This window comes from Bubalus kerabau, chromosome 10 (assembly GCF_029407905.1).
Source record: "Bubalus kerabau isolate K-KA32 ecotype Philippines breed swamp buffalo chromosome 10, PCC_UOA_SB_1v2, whole genome shotgun sequence".
Taxonomy (NCBI): domain Eukaryota; kingdom Metazoa; phylum Chordata; class Mammalia; order Artiodactyla; family Bovidae; genus Bubalus; species Bubalus kerabau.
Window position 1 is genome coordinate 46,775,541 of NC_073633.1, and position 15,489 is coordinate 46,791,029.

The 15,489-nt window shown below is 36.1% G+C and overlaps 1 protein-coding gene across 6 annotated transcripts in view; it reads right to left on the reverse strand.

Moving 5' to 3' along the window:
• LOC129621292 (uncharacterized) overlaps positions 1 to 15,489 on the reverse strand; it is a 694,734-nt gene that overhangs the window by 44,187 nt on the left and 635,058 nt on the right. For all 6 annotated transcript variants that reach the window (XR_008699202.1, XR_008699198.1, XR_008699210.1 and 3 more), the window contains one exon: positions 6,516 to 6,708. The gene's annotated coding sequence lies outside the window, so the exon portion shown is untranslated. The remainder of the gene's footprint in view (positions 1 to 6,515; positions 6,709 to 15,489) is intronic.

Consider the following 15,489-nt stretch of genomic DNA (forward strand, 5'->3'; position numbering starts at 1 on the left):
CTGAAATACCTCAGTACTACACTGGATAAATACATCATAACTTATGATTCAAAGCCATTATTTAAATTCAATGATATTAATTTTGGAGTTAATAGGTGATTGCAAATTACTTGTGTAAGTCATTACTAATATAACCAGGTTAAAGTTCATCATTTTGTTATTTGTTTTCTATTTGTGCCCTCTGTTTATTTTTACTTGCTTTTCCTCTATTCTCCCTTTCTCTAGTATAGTATATTATCCATTCTATCTTTTCTATTATTTCACTTTATCTTGTCTATTGACTTTCTAGTTATACTTTTTTAATAATTATTAACTGGTTGATCTATGAGATTTGGTTAATCTATGAGATTTCTGGTTAATATATGAGATTTCATCATATATCCTTTATTTAATGTAGTACAACTTGTTAATATTTAACCAATTAATAATTTCATATAGCCAACATAAAATTGTATACTTCTAATTTTTCACCCACTGCTCTTTGTATGATTATTGTCAGCCATTTTGCTTCTCCAGGTTATAAATTTCATAATATTATTGTCATCAATTTCAGCAAAATGGAAACGCTACCTATAGATATAGCATGGTGCACAAGTACCAGATTTTTGAGTTGGATGTATATCACATCCCTAAAAGATCAGGTCTTTGTGCAACTAGAGATGTGGACCGCATTACTGCAAGTGAACAAAGAGGCCATAGCTTCCTCACGTCCATTCACTGCAATTCCTGAGCCAAGGCACACAGCACCTGGGATTTCCCAGGCAAGAATACTGGAGAGGGTTGCCATTTTCTCCTCCAGGAGAGCCTCCCGACCCAGGAATAGAAACCCATGTCTTATGTCTCCTGCATTGGCAGGCGGGTTCTATACAACTAGCTCTACTGGGGAAGCCCATGAACCACAATATATGGTGCCAAATGCTACTTGGGGTCAGTGGCAAACTCAACAGCACCAACCACTGGTTCCACAAGAAGCCGCAGTTCATTTTTGCAGAAATTTTCTTGGGCTTACTTATAACCATGCAGCAGTGGAGAGCTCCCCCATTTATTGCTTTTGTGGACCACATCATCGAGTTCACAGAGAAGCCTGAGTCAATGAGGTCTCCCAGGGTTCCCTTGACCATGCCCAAAAGCTGTAACTTAACATCACCCCCCGATAAAGAGTGACACTGAGATGACCAAACAGAATCTCATCATGACAGAATCATGACCTGGATATCACAGTGATGGTGATAACAAAACATTGTTATATAAAAGCAGAAGTCTTTCAAACATTTAAAAATCAGTCTATTTATGTCTTACACTTTTCAGTACTACTCACTTATTCCTGCAGTTCACAATGCCTATTTAGGGGTCTTTGCCTTTCTTTAGTATTTTGTAGTGTGAATTTCCTCAGGACAAATTGCTTTTTATTTTTTGCCTGAAAATAGCTTTATTTGTCTGTGTTTTGGGAACATATCTTTGCAGGATACAGAATTCTACTTTTGTTATTGTTTTTCTTCAGGGATATTGTTTTATTGTTTTCTGGTTTCATTTTTATTCAAGGTCAGCCATTACTCTTACTGTTAAATGTAACATGTACTTTTTATCTGGATACTTTTATGATTTTCTCAGTTTGCTTACTCTTGTCCTTTTTATTCAACATTATATTGAAAGTCCTATCCAGAGAATTTAGGCAAGAAAAAGAAATAAAAGGCATCCGAATCAGAGAAGAAGTAGTACAACAGTAGCCATTTGCAGATTACATGATATTACATAGGGGAAAAAAAAAAAAAAAACCCTAAAGACTCTTAAAAATGTGGCAGAACCAATAAACAAAATCCATAAAGTTGCAGGATATAAAACCTATATACAAAAACCAGTCACAATTCTATATACTATTTAATAATATACTATCAGAAAAAGAAATTAAGAAAACAATCCCATTTTTATTTGTATCAAAAATAATAAAATACCTAGGCATAAATTTAACCAATTAAGTGAAAGACACCAAAAACTGTAAGATACTGATGAAAGAAACTGAAGAAAAAACAAATATATGGAAAGATATTCCATTATAATTGATTGGAATAATTAGTATTATTAAAGTGCCCATGCTGCCCAAAGGAATCTACAGATTCAATGTAATCACTATCAACATTCAAATGGCATTTTTCACAGAAAGAGAACAAAACAATCCTAGAATTTGTTGAGACCACAAACTACCCTCAACAGCCAAAGCGATCTTGAGAGAGAAGAACAAAGCTGGAGGCATCACACTCCCTGATTTCAAACTATACTATTAAGCCATAGTAATCAAAACAATATGATAATATTACCATAAAAACAGACACATGAATCAATGGAACAGAACAGAGTTCATCAACTCATACATATATGGTGAATTAATTTATGACAAAGAAGTCAAGAATATACAATGGGGAAAGGACAGTCTGCTCAATAATTTGTATTGGGAAAAATGGACAACCTCACACAAAATAATAAGACTAAACCCCTATCTTAAACCATACAGAGAGTAATTCAAAATGGATCAAAGACTTCAAAGACAGACCTCTAACCATAAAACTCCTTAAAGAAAACATAGGTTGCAAGCCCTTTGACATTGGTTTTGATGATGATTTGTTTGGATTTGACACCAAAAACAAAGGCAAGAAAATGCAAAATAAACAAGTGGGATTACTTCAAACTAAAAAGCTTCTTCACAGCAAAGGAAACTATCAGCAAAAATTAAAAGGCGACATACTAGATGGGAGAAATTATTTACAAATCATATATCTGATAAGGGGTTGATATCAAAATATATAAAGAACAAATTCAACTCAACAGCAAAAAATAAATAACACTCCAATTAAAGCAGGACAGAGGATATGAATAGATATGTTTCCAAAGAAGACATACAGATAGCCAACAGCAATATTAAAAGGCACATGCCATCACTAATCATCAGGGAAACGTAAATCAAAACTACACAGAAATCACTTCACACCTGTTAGAATGGGTATAAGCAAAGACGAGAAATAACAAGTGTTGGTGAGGGCGTAGAAGAGACTCTTGCACTGTTGGTAGCAATATAAACTGGTACAGCCACTATGAAGAATAGTGTGGAGTTTTCCCAAAAAATTAAAAACAGAACTACCATAAAATCCAAATTCCACTTCTGGGTGTTTATCTGAACAAAACAAAATCAGTAACTTGAAAAGATATCTGCACCCCCACATTCACTGCAGCATTGTTTACACTAGCCAGGACTGAAAGTAACCTAAGTGTCCATTGATGGATGGATGGATAAGTAATATGATACATATACACAATGGAACATTATTCAGCCATAAATAAGATGGAAATCTTACCATTTGTGACAATGTGGATGAATCTTGAGGGCATTAAGTGAAAGAATCAGACAGTAAAAGACAAATATTGAATGATCTCACTTATAGGTGGAATTTTTTTTAAATACTTATTGAATTTACATTCTCTGAATAGGTACAGAGAACAGATTGGTAATTACCAAAAGGAAGGGTAGGAGGTGGAGAAAATGAATGAGGCTGTCAAAAGATCCAAATTTCACATTGTAAAATAAATAAGTTATGGAAATGTAATATATAGATGGCATGGTGACTATAATTAATAATACTGTATCATATATTTATTGTATACTTGAAAGTTGCTAAAACAGAGGATCCTAAAAATTCTTATCACCAGAAAAAAATATAGCAACCTTTTATATCAATAGATGTTAACTAGATTTATTGAGGTAATCATTTCCTAATATACAAATATCAAATCATTATGTTGAATACCTAAAACTAATATAATGTTATATGTCAGTTGTACCTCAGTAAAAAATTGGACGTTTTCGGGTAACTTTCCCAATTGACTTTAATGTTTATCTGAAATAACAAAACATGCCTTGACACAAATATATGAAGAAATAATAAAGAAAACATGTTTAGGATATTAAATGTCACAAACTAGATACTGTTAACTTCACTAAAGATAAGTGGGAAACCTGTACACACATACAAACATACACACACACATTCAACTATCAAAGTAGTGAATATGTGCAAATTGAGACAAAGGGAATTCAGAAAGATGAACCTGGTCCACAGAGCAGCTATTTCTCTAGAGATCACTGTAAATTTTGGAAAAGGTCACTTAGTCTGAGAAGCTGTGCCTTCATGATAATGTAATGTCAGGGTTAGACTTCATGACAAGTGTCATGTTACTAGAGGAGAGAAAGTTGCAGTTCAGAGCTGCTAACAAGCCAAGTCCTGATAAACCCTTCATGCTTTAGGGACCACATTCAAGGAGTAAGTGTGCATAGGGGATATTCTCATTCTCAATACTATTAATTCCTTAGAATTGTTTAAAGCGATTCCAAGATTGCTCATGTCCTAGCTGTCTGCTAGAAGTTTATGCACATCCTTTCTGAATGAACATAATATTATCCTAGGTACCATATTATTAAAATATTATAAGCAGCCTGTATCAACCAATAAAAAATCATCAGGACAATGAGGAAAGTAAGGAAAGTAAATACAACAAAGGGAAAAATATACAATAGAAATAGATGCACAGAGGAACTAGATAATAGAGTTATTAGATACAGGCTTTAAAAATAACTGTTAAATAAGTTAAACAGTAATGAGACAAAATCTATAATTTTAATATAAAGTAGAAAATATAAATGAATAGAGAAAAAATAAGCAAATTAAGATCTCTGAAGATGGGTTTAATAGTGTATTAGGCGATGCTAATCAGCGAACTGGTAACCAGGATATAGGCCAAATAAATAAATAAATAAATAAACAGAAGGACCTGTGGTGGATTCATTTTGATATTTGGCAAAACTAATACAATTATGTAAAGTTTAAAAATAAAATAAAATTTAAAAAAAAAGGAAATGTAGTGTTTTAAAAAGAATAGAAATTTTAAAAACTAATAAAGGTGACATGGTGACAAGACTAATTTACATGTAATTAGTGTCCCAGAAAAGAGGAGAGAAAGAATACTTTGACCTTGCCACTCACTGTGATTTTTGTCCATGCAGCTTCTGATAATTAATAATCTTTCTGACCAACCCAGTTGCTATCAGTGAGCCCATTTCTGCAATGTCATCTCCTATCATAAGTCTTTCCATAAAAGAGATACCCCCACTGAATTTCTTAGTGATCCTAACATCCTTTACACTAATTCATTCATTTTTGCCTTAGTAAACTATGTATCCTCTGGGTTGTATGTAAAACATAATCATTGAGTGGAGTTTTTGCCTTACACTGTATATTCATTCCAGCATTCCCACTTATCCAAGCCTTTTAATCCCTTTCTGCACTATCTGTCATGGCAATTTTACCACACTAAATGTTAGTGATTGCTTTTATCATACTCCTAGAAGTCATCTCTGGAGAAGGCAATGGCACCCCACTCCAGTACTCTTGCCTGGAAACTCCCATGGATGGGGGAGCCTGGTGGGATGCAGTCCATGGAGTCGCTAAGAGTCGGACACAACTGAGCGACTTCACTTTCACTTTTCACTTTCATGCATTGGAGAAGACTGGCAACCCACTCCAGTGTTCTTGCCTGGAGAATCCCAGGGATAGTGGAGCCTAGTGGGCTGCCATCTATGGGGTTGCACGGAGTCAGACACGACTGAGCGACTTAGCAGCAGCAGCAGAAGTCATCTCACTAGCATGTTTGTATTATCTCTGGGGGTCCTTGTCAAGATGTTGAATCCATAAGGGTCCTCCTAAATGAATAACCCCTCCCTTATCCAATTTTGTCTCTCAGCCCCTTGATCAAGAATCATCAGAATCTAATCCCATGCTTAATCTCTCAGCTCCTGCCAGAACACACAGGCTAAGTTTTGCTGCCCACTATTTTGAGCATAGGCTCTTTCCTCTTTTATCAGATGCAGGTGTCCCCAGCTGAGTTATAATTTAACTCTAGTTACTCTTCTAGTAACCCAGAGGAGTAGTACAGGCAGATCCTGAGTGGACCTGCCTCTGAGCTTTCTACTCGTGAAGACTCAGAAATTTCAGGGTAATCCAAGGATTCACAATTTGAGGGTTCCTATTCTTCCCCAATCAGGTTCCCAATCTTGACATAGATGACTTGTCTTGACTGTAAATTTAATACTCAGATCTTGGCTACTTTTACAATGACTTCCTGAGCCTGGTCCTCAACTTTCTCTGCTCTCCACGCTGCAGGAGAGGAGAGCTGTTGGTACACAACCAAGGAGTTCTCTTTTCTTGCTCGATTTAGCTTTTAACTGATGAATTTCTCCCTAAAAAATTACTTTGTAAAAACAATTTTTTTTCTAAATATCAACTGAGTCCAATAGTGACTTCCCAATTTCATTGCCCTTGTAAATTTTTTTCCATCTTTCTCAGAGATCTGATCTATGTTGTCAGTGAAGGCATTCCTTTCTATAAGGTTACCATTGCAGTCCAATCCAATGCTTGTGGAAGTCTAATAATTGGACACCTACCTTGTATAGGTATCTGGTCTTCACCTACCTTCTACACCAAGGATGGCAGTCCTCACTGTTAGCTGCATGGCAAATGATTCAACTCAAAATTTCCACCTTTGTATATACTTTCTTGGGCCATTCCTGGCGTCAACTGCTACAGGTTGGGTTCCCCAGAAGAAGATACTTAGCTGCAGATTATCATGTTATAGATGTGTTGAGGATGTTCCTGGGATCAGCAGCTATAAAAGAAAGAGGAAAGAGACAAAACTGGTCAGAAGGAAAAGTTGAGATCTAATGCTGTCTCTGCAAAAGTCTTAGCCTACCCTGAGGGGAGTTCTGAAGATGAGAGGATTCTTTGAATTTTTCCAAATTGGATACATCCCTACACTGATCAGTTATTGGGTGTAGAAAACTCCACAAAGGTCTCTGAAGGGTGTTGTCTGGTAAAAGCTGTCTACTTTAGCCCTCTCAACAGACATGGTACTAAATCTTCATTTCTGAGGGGTATTTGAGTGGCCTATTAGAGCCACTACCAAAATGGAATATTATAACAAATATATCTCAAAGACTGATGACACAAGCAAAAACCAAAATCAATAGAATATAAATGATTGAAACAACATGATTAACACTATTGACTTCTTTTTAAATTGGAGTATAGTTGATCTACAAAGCTGTGTTAATTTCCGGTATACAGCACAGTGATTCAGTTATTATAGTACCCTTATTGTTTATCTATTTTATATCTAGTAAAAACACCATTGACTTGAACTGGTATCAGTAGATCACTGTACCTAACAACTGCAAAACCTTTTTTTTTTCAAATGCTATCTGAACATTTACCCATATTGACTTAACTATATCATTTAAATACTAGCACACGATTAAGCACATTTCTACAAAGTTCAAAGGACTGAAATTATAGATTGTGTTCTATAACCATAGAGGAATAAGCTAGAAATTAAAAACAAAACTATAACCACAAAAAAATCCCCATATGTTAGGCTATTAAGTGTATACATCTGAATAACTCAAGTCAAAGAATGAGTTAGATAAAAAATGGAAATTTATCATGCTTTTAATTGAATATAATGAAAATGTGACATTTTCCAACTAGTAGGATGCAGGTAATACCTTCTTGTTGGCAGTCTTAAATGTAAATATCAGAAAAGAAGTCTGATAAAACTCACCTCAAGAAGTTAGAAAAAGTAGAGCAAATTAAACTCATTTTTAGAGATGAGAACATTGTGCTTATATTAAAAGTAGCATTGGTCTATTTTATTTAAAATTTTTTCATAATGTAAAGGTTTGAAAAGAGTACAAATTCAGTTCCTAAATTCCATAAAGGAAAAAATATATATACATAAATAGAAAATTTGAAAAAAGGGCATAAGTGTGTAGTTTAATTACATGAAAGAGTAATGGGCAATAAAAATCAGATTTAAAGTGAAATATTTTTAAATTGGTCAGGTTATAAATGAAAGGCATTTTGTCAGAAACTAGCCATGACTTAATTTTACCAGACTTTACTGAACAGGGACTTTAGTAAGTAGTTGACGGTACACTGCATTTTTCTTTGAAAAATACAAGCTCATGGCCCCTAAAAGTAATAATGTCAGTGCTTTTTTATGGAAATACATTCTGAAGCTGATCTTATTGCTCCTGCTTGTGAGCATGTGCGAGAATCCATGTGGCCTGACTCAAGTGCCTGCAGATTCAAAACAGTGTAGACCACCCATGACAAGAGCACATGCCCAGCTTCTTTTAATACTACACTAGAATTCCTGTCCAGAACAACACATGGTAAAAGCTGAAGAAAGTTCCAGGGAAGAACTAAATAAATCATTATTCACAAATGACACGTTGGTGTTCATAGAAAATCCAAAATATCTACAACTTATTACTATTTAGCAAGCTCCATAGACACAAGATCAACATATAAAAATCAACTGTATTTAAATATAAACACCCTGAAAGTTAGATGAACAAAATTCATTCACAACTTTTATATCAAAGTAACATTAAGTATTCAGGTAAAAATCTAATACAAGATTTAAAAGTCCTCTTCACAGAAACTACAAAATATTGAAAGAAATCAAAGGGCAAAATAAACGGAAGAAATAACATTCAAGAATTTGAAGTTTCAGTACCATAAAATGGAAAATTCCTCCCAAAATTGTTCTACAGATTCAGTACAATACAATCCCAATCTAAAGCCCAGCAAGTATTTGGGGTTGGGGGTTGGGCATGAAGTTCTGGGGAGAGAAACTGGTAAACTGTGCCAAAAATGTCAAAGACAAAAGACAGTCCTGAGGAGAAATAACAGAGAATATATACCATGTATAAAGACTTACATTAGCCTTACAAGAAATTAAGACAGAATTCTATTGATGCAAAGGAAGACAAATAGCCAGTGGAAGCCATGGAAATTTCAGACAGAGCCATACATGTATGAACCTTTAATTCATGACAGAGATGGTACTGATATTATATTTTAGGAAGTACTAACATGGAAAAACCTTGTATCCTTCCTGTACCCTCCAACCTAACATACACATACACACACACACACACACACCACACACACATACACACACGTCAATTCCAGATAGGCTCCAAATGGAAATGTGAACCATGAAGGGTCTGGATGATATAATAGGAGAAGAACTTGAGTAGCTTGGTATAGTAGGCTAAATTAATGGCCTCCTAATCTCTGAATAAAGATGTCCTTTTCATTATAGGGGACTGGAATGCAAAAGTAGGAAGTCAGGAAACACCTGGAGAAACAGGTAAATTTGGCCTTGGAATATGGAATGAAGCAGGGCAAAGGCTAATAGAATTTTGCCAAGAGAATGCACTGGTCATAACAAACACCCTCTTCCAACAACACAAGAGAAGACTCTACACATGGACATCACCAGATGGTCAACACCGAAATCAGATTGATTATATTCTTTGCAGCCAAAGATGGAGAAGTGCTATGCAGTCAGCAAAAACATGACTGGGAGATGACTGTGGCTTGATCATGAACTCCTGATTGCCAAACTCAGACTTAAATTGAAGAAAGTAGGGGAAACCACTAGATCATTCAGGTATGACCTACATCAAATCCCTTATGATTATACAGTGGAAGTGACAAATAGATTTAAGGGCCTAGATCTGATAGAGTGCCTGATGAACAATGGACTGAGGTTCGTGACATTGTACAGGAGACAGGGATCAAGACCATCCCCATGGAAAAGTAATGCAAAAAAGCAAAATGGCTGTCTGGGGAGGACTTACAAATAGCTGTGAAAAGAAGAGAAGCTAAAAGCTAAGGAGAAAAGGAAAGCTATAAGCATCTGAATGCAGAGTTCCAAAGAATAGCAAGAAGAGATAAGAAATCCTGACTCAGCAATCAATGCAAAGAAATAAAGGAAAACAACAGAATGGGAAAGACTAGAGATCTCTTCAAGAAAATTAGAGATACCAAGGGAACATTTCATGCAAAGATGGGCTCTATAAAGGACAGAAATTGTATGGACCTAACAGAAGCAGAAGATATTAAGAAGAGGTGGCAAGAATACAGAGAAGAACTGTACCAAAAGATCTTCATGACCCAGATAATCACAATGGTGTGATCACTCACCCAGAGCCAGACATCCTGGAATGTGAAGTCAAGTGGCCCTTAGAAAGCATCACTACAAACAAATCTAGTGGAGGTGATGAATTCCGGTTGAGCTATTTCAAATCCTGAAAGATGATGCTGTGAAAGTGCTGTACTCAATATGCCAGCAAACTTGGAAAACTTAGCAGTGGCCACAGGACTGGAAAAGGTAAGTTTTCATTCCAATGCCAAAGAATGCTCAAACTACCACACAATTGCACTCATCTCACACACTAGTAAAGTAATGCTCAAAATTCTCCAAGCCAGGCTTCAGCAATACATGAACTGTAAACTTTCAGATGTTCAAGCTGGTTTTGGAAAAGGCAGAGGAACCAGAGATCAAATTGCCAACATCTGCTGGATCATCAAAAAAGCAAGAGAGTTCCAGAAAAACATCTATTTCTGCTTTATTGACTATGCCAAAGCCTTGACTGCATGGATCACAATAAACTGTGGAAAATTCTAAAAGAGATGGGAATACCAGACCACCTGACCTGCCTCTTGAGAAATCTATATGCAGGTCAGGAAGCAACAGTTAGAACTGGACATGGAACAACAGACTGGTTCCAAATAGGAAAAAGAGTATGTCAAGGCTGTATATTGTCACCCTGCTTATTTAACTTACATGCAGAGTACATCATGAGAAAGGCTGGGCTGGAAGAGGCACAAGCTGGGCTGGAAGAGGCACAAGCTGGAATCAAGATTGCCGGGAAAAATATCAATAACCTCAGATATGCAGATGACACCACCCTTATGGCAGAAAGTGAAGAGGAACCAAAAGCCTCTTGATGAAAGTGAAAGTGGAGAGTGAAAAAGTTGGCTTAAAGCTCAACATTCAGAAAATGAAGATCATGGCAACTGGTCCCATTACTTAATGGGAAATAGATGGGGAAACAGTGGAAACAGTGTCAGACTTTATTTTCTGGGGCTCCAAAATCACTGCAGATGGTGACTGCAGCCATGAAATTAAAAGACGCTTACTCCTTGGAAGGAAAGTTATGACCAACCTAGATAGCATATTCAAAAGCAGAGACATTACTTTGCCAACAAAGGTCCGTCTAGTCAAGGCTATGGTTTTTCCAGCGGTCATGTATGGATGTGAGAGTTGGACTGTGAAGAAAGCTGAGCGCAGAAGAATTAATGCTTTTGAACTGTGGTGTTGGAGAAGACTCTTGAGAGTCCCTTGGACTGCAAGGAGATCCAACCAGTCCATTCTAAAGGAGATCAGCCCTGGGTGTTCTTTGGAAGGACTGATGCTAAAGCTGAAACTCCAGTACTTTGGCCACCTCATGCAAAGAGTTGACTCATTGGAAAAGACTCTGATGCTGGGAGGGACTGGGGGCAGGAGGAGAAGGGGACAACAGAGGATGAGATGGCTGGATGGCATCACTGACTCGATGGACATGAGTCTCAGTGAACTCCAGGAGTTGGTGATGGACAGGGAGGCCTGGCGTGCTGCAATACATGGGGTTGCAAAAAGTCGGACAGGAGTGAGCGACTGAACTGAACTGAAAGATATGCAAATCAGAAAGATACAAAAACAGGCAACCTGATAGAAAATAAACAAAAAGATTTGGAGAGGCACTCAATAAAATAGCCTATCAACATAGTTAATAAATAAAAAGTTAGCAAGTCTACTACTCTTCAAGAAATACAAAGTAAACCTTAATGATCTACAATTACAGCTCCTCCAGAACACCTTTGGTTAAAGGGACTGACATATCAAGTGCTGGGATGGTTGTGAACAATGGAAACGCTGCAGCTGGGAATATAATTTGTGTTTGGCAGTACCTACTGCAGCTGAACGTACAACATCTTATGACCTTAAAATCCCATCATATCCTTGGATATGTTCACAAAACATGCATGTGTGCACCAAAGACAAGCACAAAATCATTTACAGTATTATTATTTGTAATAACCCCAAACATGAAACAACACACATACCCACTAGCAGTAAAACAGGTAAATTGTGGTATACTAACAAAAAGTAAATAAAATAAAAAATAAATAAAAGGAAACTATACACTATATAGCATTGAAAATAAACAAAGTATTATACCTAAAGAAATGGGTGAATTTTACAGACACAATGTTGAGGAAAAGAAGCCAAATATATAATAATACATTGTTTACTATGCCATTTAAATAGCTCAAAAAAAGGCAGTCAAAACTAAAATGTGATATTAGACATTATAAAGTGGTTACCTCTGGGAGATGTTACTCACAGAGTAGGAGAATGTGAAGGTGGTTAATGATGTGCAAATAATGTTTCATCTGTTAATCTGTGTAGTAATTTCATGAGTTAGTGCATTTAGTGGGATTGCATTAAACTTTAATAATTTGTACATATTAGTATATTTTATTTTGATTTTAAGTCTATTTAAAAATTTCAGTTTGGCTCTTTTAAACCACTTTAATCTTCCAATTATAAATTACCAGAAATGACCCTGTTGGAATTTTTAATGAAATTGCTTTGGACATTTTAACACAAATTGAATATGTGTTACTATGAGAAAAATGGACATTTTTGAATATTACATCCCCCATACACAAGGATGAGATATGTTTTCACTTATTTTGTATTTCTTTATGTCCTTCAGTGATTATATACACATTTTTTTTTCTCCTATACAAACCTTACACTTTGTATACAGCCTTATGGGGTTAGTTGCTACTGTGAAAAGTATTTTTAACTAGCTGTTGGTACATAGAAAATTGTCCTTTCTACTATTAATGTTGATGCTTTTAAATTTTTTCACATCAGCAATTATTTCATCAGCAAACAGTGAAGTTTTATTTTTCCTTTGCTAGAATTTTATATCTTCTTTTTAAAAAAACATACTTTATTGAACCCCTTGAGTGAAATATTAGATAGAAGCCATTACAGCTGGATTTCCTGCTTGTTCTTGACTTTAAATTGAAAGCATCTAGTATTTATGCCTTAATTATCATCTGTTTGGGGATTGGAGAAATTAAAATATTTTTTTCAACTAGTCGACAAGTCTTACATTTGAGGGTTAAATTTTATTTTACTCTGGTGTATTTTAACTGTGTATTACTTTATATATTTTGCTAATTATTTTTAGAATTTTGCCTCTATGTTTATAGATATTGATCTTTTCCTTGCTGTTCTTATCTGGTTTGGTGGTAGCTCTTCAGAGTGATTTGGAAGACCTATTGCTCTGAGTCTTTAGAGTAGTATATTAGATTAACATTATCTTTTTTTAAGATTTTGTGAAATGTCCTTGTAAGTGCTTATAAATTTAGGACTTTGAGAAAGTGTCTGAAAGTGAAAGCCACTCAGTCATGTCTGACTCTTTGCGACCCCATGGACTGTAGCCTGCCAGGCTCCTCTCTTCATACTAGAATAGGTAGCATTCCCTTCTCCAGGAGATTTTCCCAACCCAAGGATTGAATCCAGGTCTCCCACATTGAAGGCAGATTCTTTACTGTCTGAGCCACCAGGGAAGCAGGACTTTGAGAAGTGGGGGGTGGGGGGTGGGCAAAGAACAGAACACCAATTCAATTTCTTTAGTAATTATAGGTCTCTTCAGATTTTTACTTCTTGAGACCATTTTAATACTTTAAGTGTTTTTCAATAAATTATCTATTTCATTTAACTTTTCAAATTCATTGACATGCATTTTTGTTGCTTTTTAAGATCTACTGGGGAGAAGTCAATGGCACCCCACTCCAGTACTCTTGCCTGGAAAATCCCATGGGCGGAGGAGCCTAGTAGGCTGCAGTCCATGGGGTCGCTAGGAGTCGGACACGACTGAGCGACTTCACTTTCACTTTTCACTTTCATGCATTGGAGAAGGCAATGGCAACCCACTCCAGTGTTCTTGCCTGGAAAATCCCAGGGACGGGGGAGCCTGGTGGGCTGTCGTCTATGGGGTCGCACAGAGTCTGACACGACTGAAGTGACTTAGCAGGAGCAGGAAGATCTATTGAGCTCTATTGATCTCCAAAAAAAAAAAAAAAAATTGCACAGATTTAATACTGTGATGAGATTGGACATATGCACATCACTGCAATCAAGATGCTAAATATATCCATCGTCCAAAAATTTCCTTGTGTGATTTTGTGTCTTACACTTAACATGAGATCTATCTTTTAACAAACTTTAAAGTGCACAATAATGTGTTATTAACTATATATAGCAGAGAAGGCAATGGCAACCCACTCCAGTACTCTTGCCTGGAAAATCCCATGGACGGAGGAGCCTGGTAGGCTGCAGTCCATGAGGTCGCAGAGTCGGACACGACTGAGCAACTTCACTTTCACTTTTCACTTTTCATGCATTGGAGAAGGAAATGGCAACTCACTTCAGTGTTCCTGCCTGGAGAATCCCAGGGACGGCGGAGCCTGGTGGGCTGCCGTCTATGGGGTCGCACAGAGTCGGACACGACTGAAGCGCAGCAGCAGCAGCAACTACATATAGGCACTATGTTATAAAGCCTCTCTCTAGAACTTATTCACCTTGTATAACGGAAGCTTATATCTATATTCCATATCCCCTCACCCTATTCCCTGAAAACTATTATTCTATTCTCTGCTTCTATGAGTTTGGTTATTTTAGAAACTTTATGTAAGTGGAATAATATAGCATGTGTCCTTCTGTGACTTGCTGATTTCACTTAGCATAACATACTCCAGGTTCATCCACACTGTCACAAATGTAGGGTACCTGTCTGTTTTTAAGACTGAATGATACTGCATTGTATATGTATTGAAATGTCACATTCTGTTTATCCATTCACCTGTTGATGGACATTTGGATTTTTTCCATATATTGACTATTGTAAATAATGTTGCAATGCACATGAGGATGTGGATACCTTTTTGAGCTCTTGATTATCCTTTCTTTCTAATAATTCTTACTAGAGGGTAATTTATTAATCTCTTCAAATCATCAGCTCTGGTTTTAGCTGATCTTTGCTACTATCTCTTTGTGAAATATATTTTTTAATTCCACACAATTGGATTTAAAGTCATCTGTCAATTTAGTTACATACAGTGGGAGATATATTTGGCTAGTGTACCAATATGAGTCATTTTTAATGGAATTTACTCCATTATTATATGGAATATAATTCACATTATTGAATTAATGCAAACAAAGATTTTTTAGAAATGCTTCTATAAGCACGGCTAGACGGATGATTTCTATGCTCTAAATAAGGCATATTTCTCTCATAAGTACCAAATTTACTCCTTAGGAATCATTTTGTTCTTTCCTCTTCATTGTCTATCACATAATAAGTACTCAATCTTATGTGTTGCACTGAAATGAAGAAGGCAAACTAACAAATTTTGCAGATTCTGTCATTTTTCTTAATTCCAGTTGTATATCCTTCTCATCTTTACT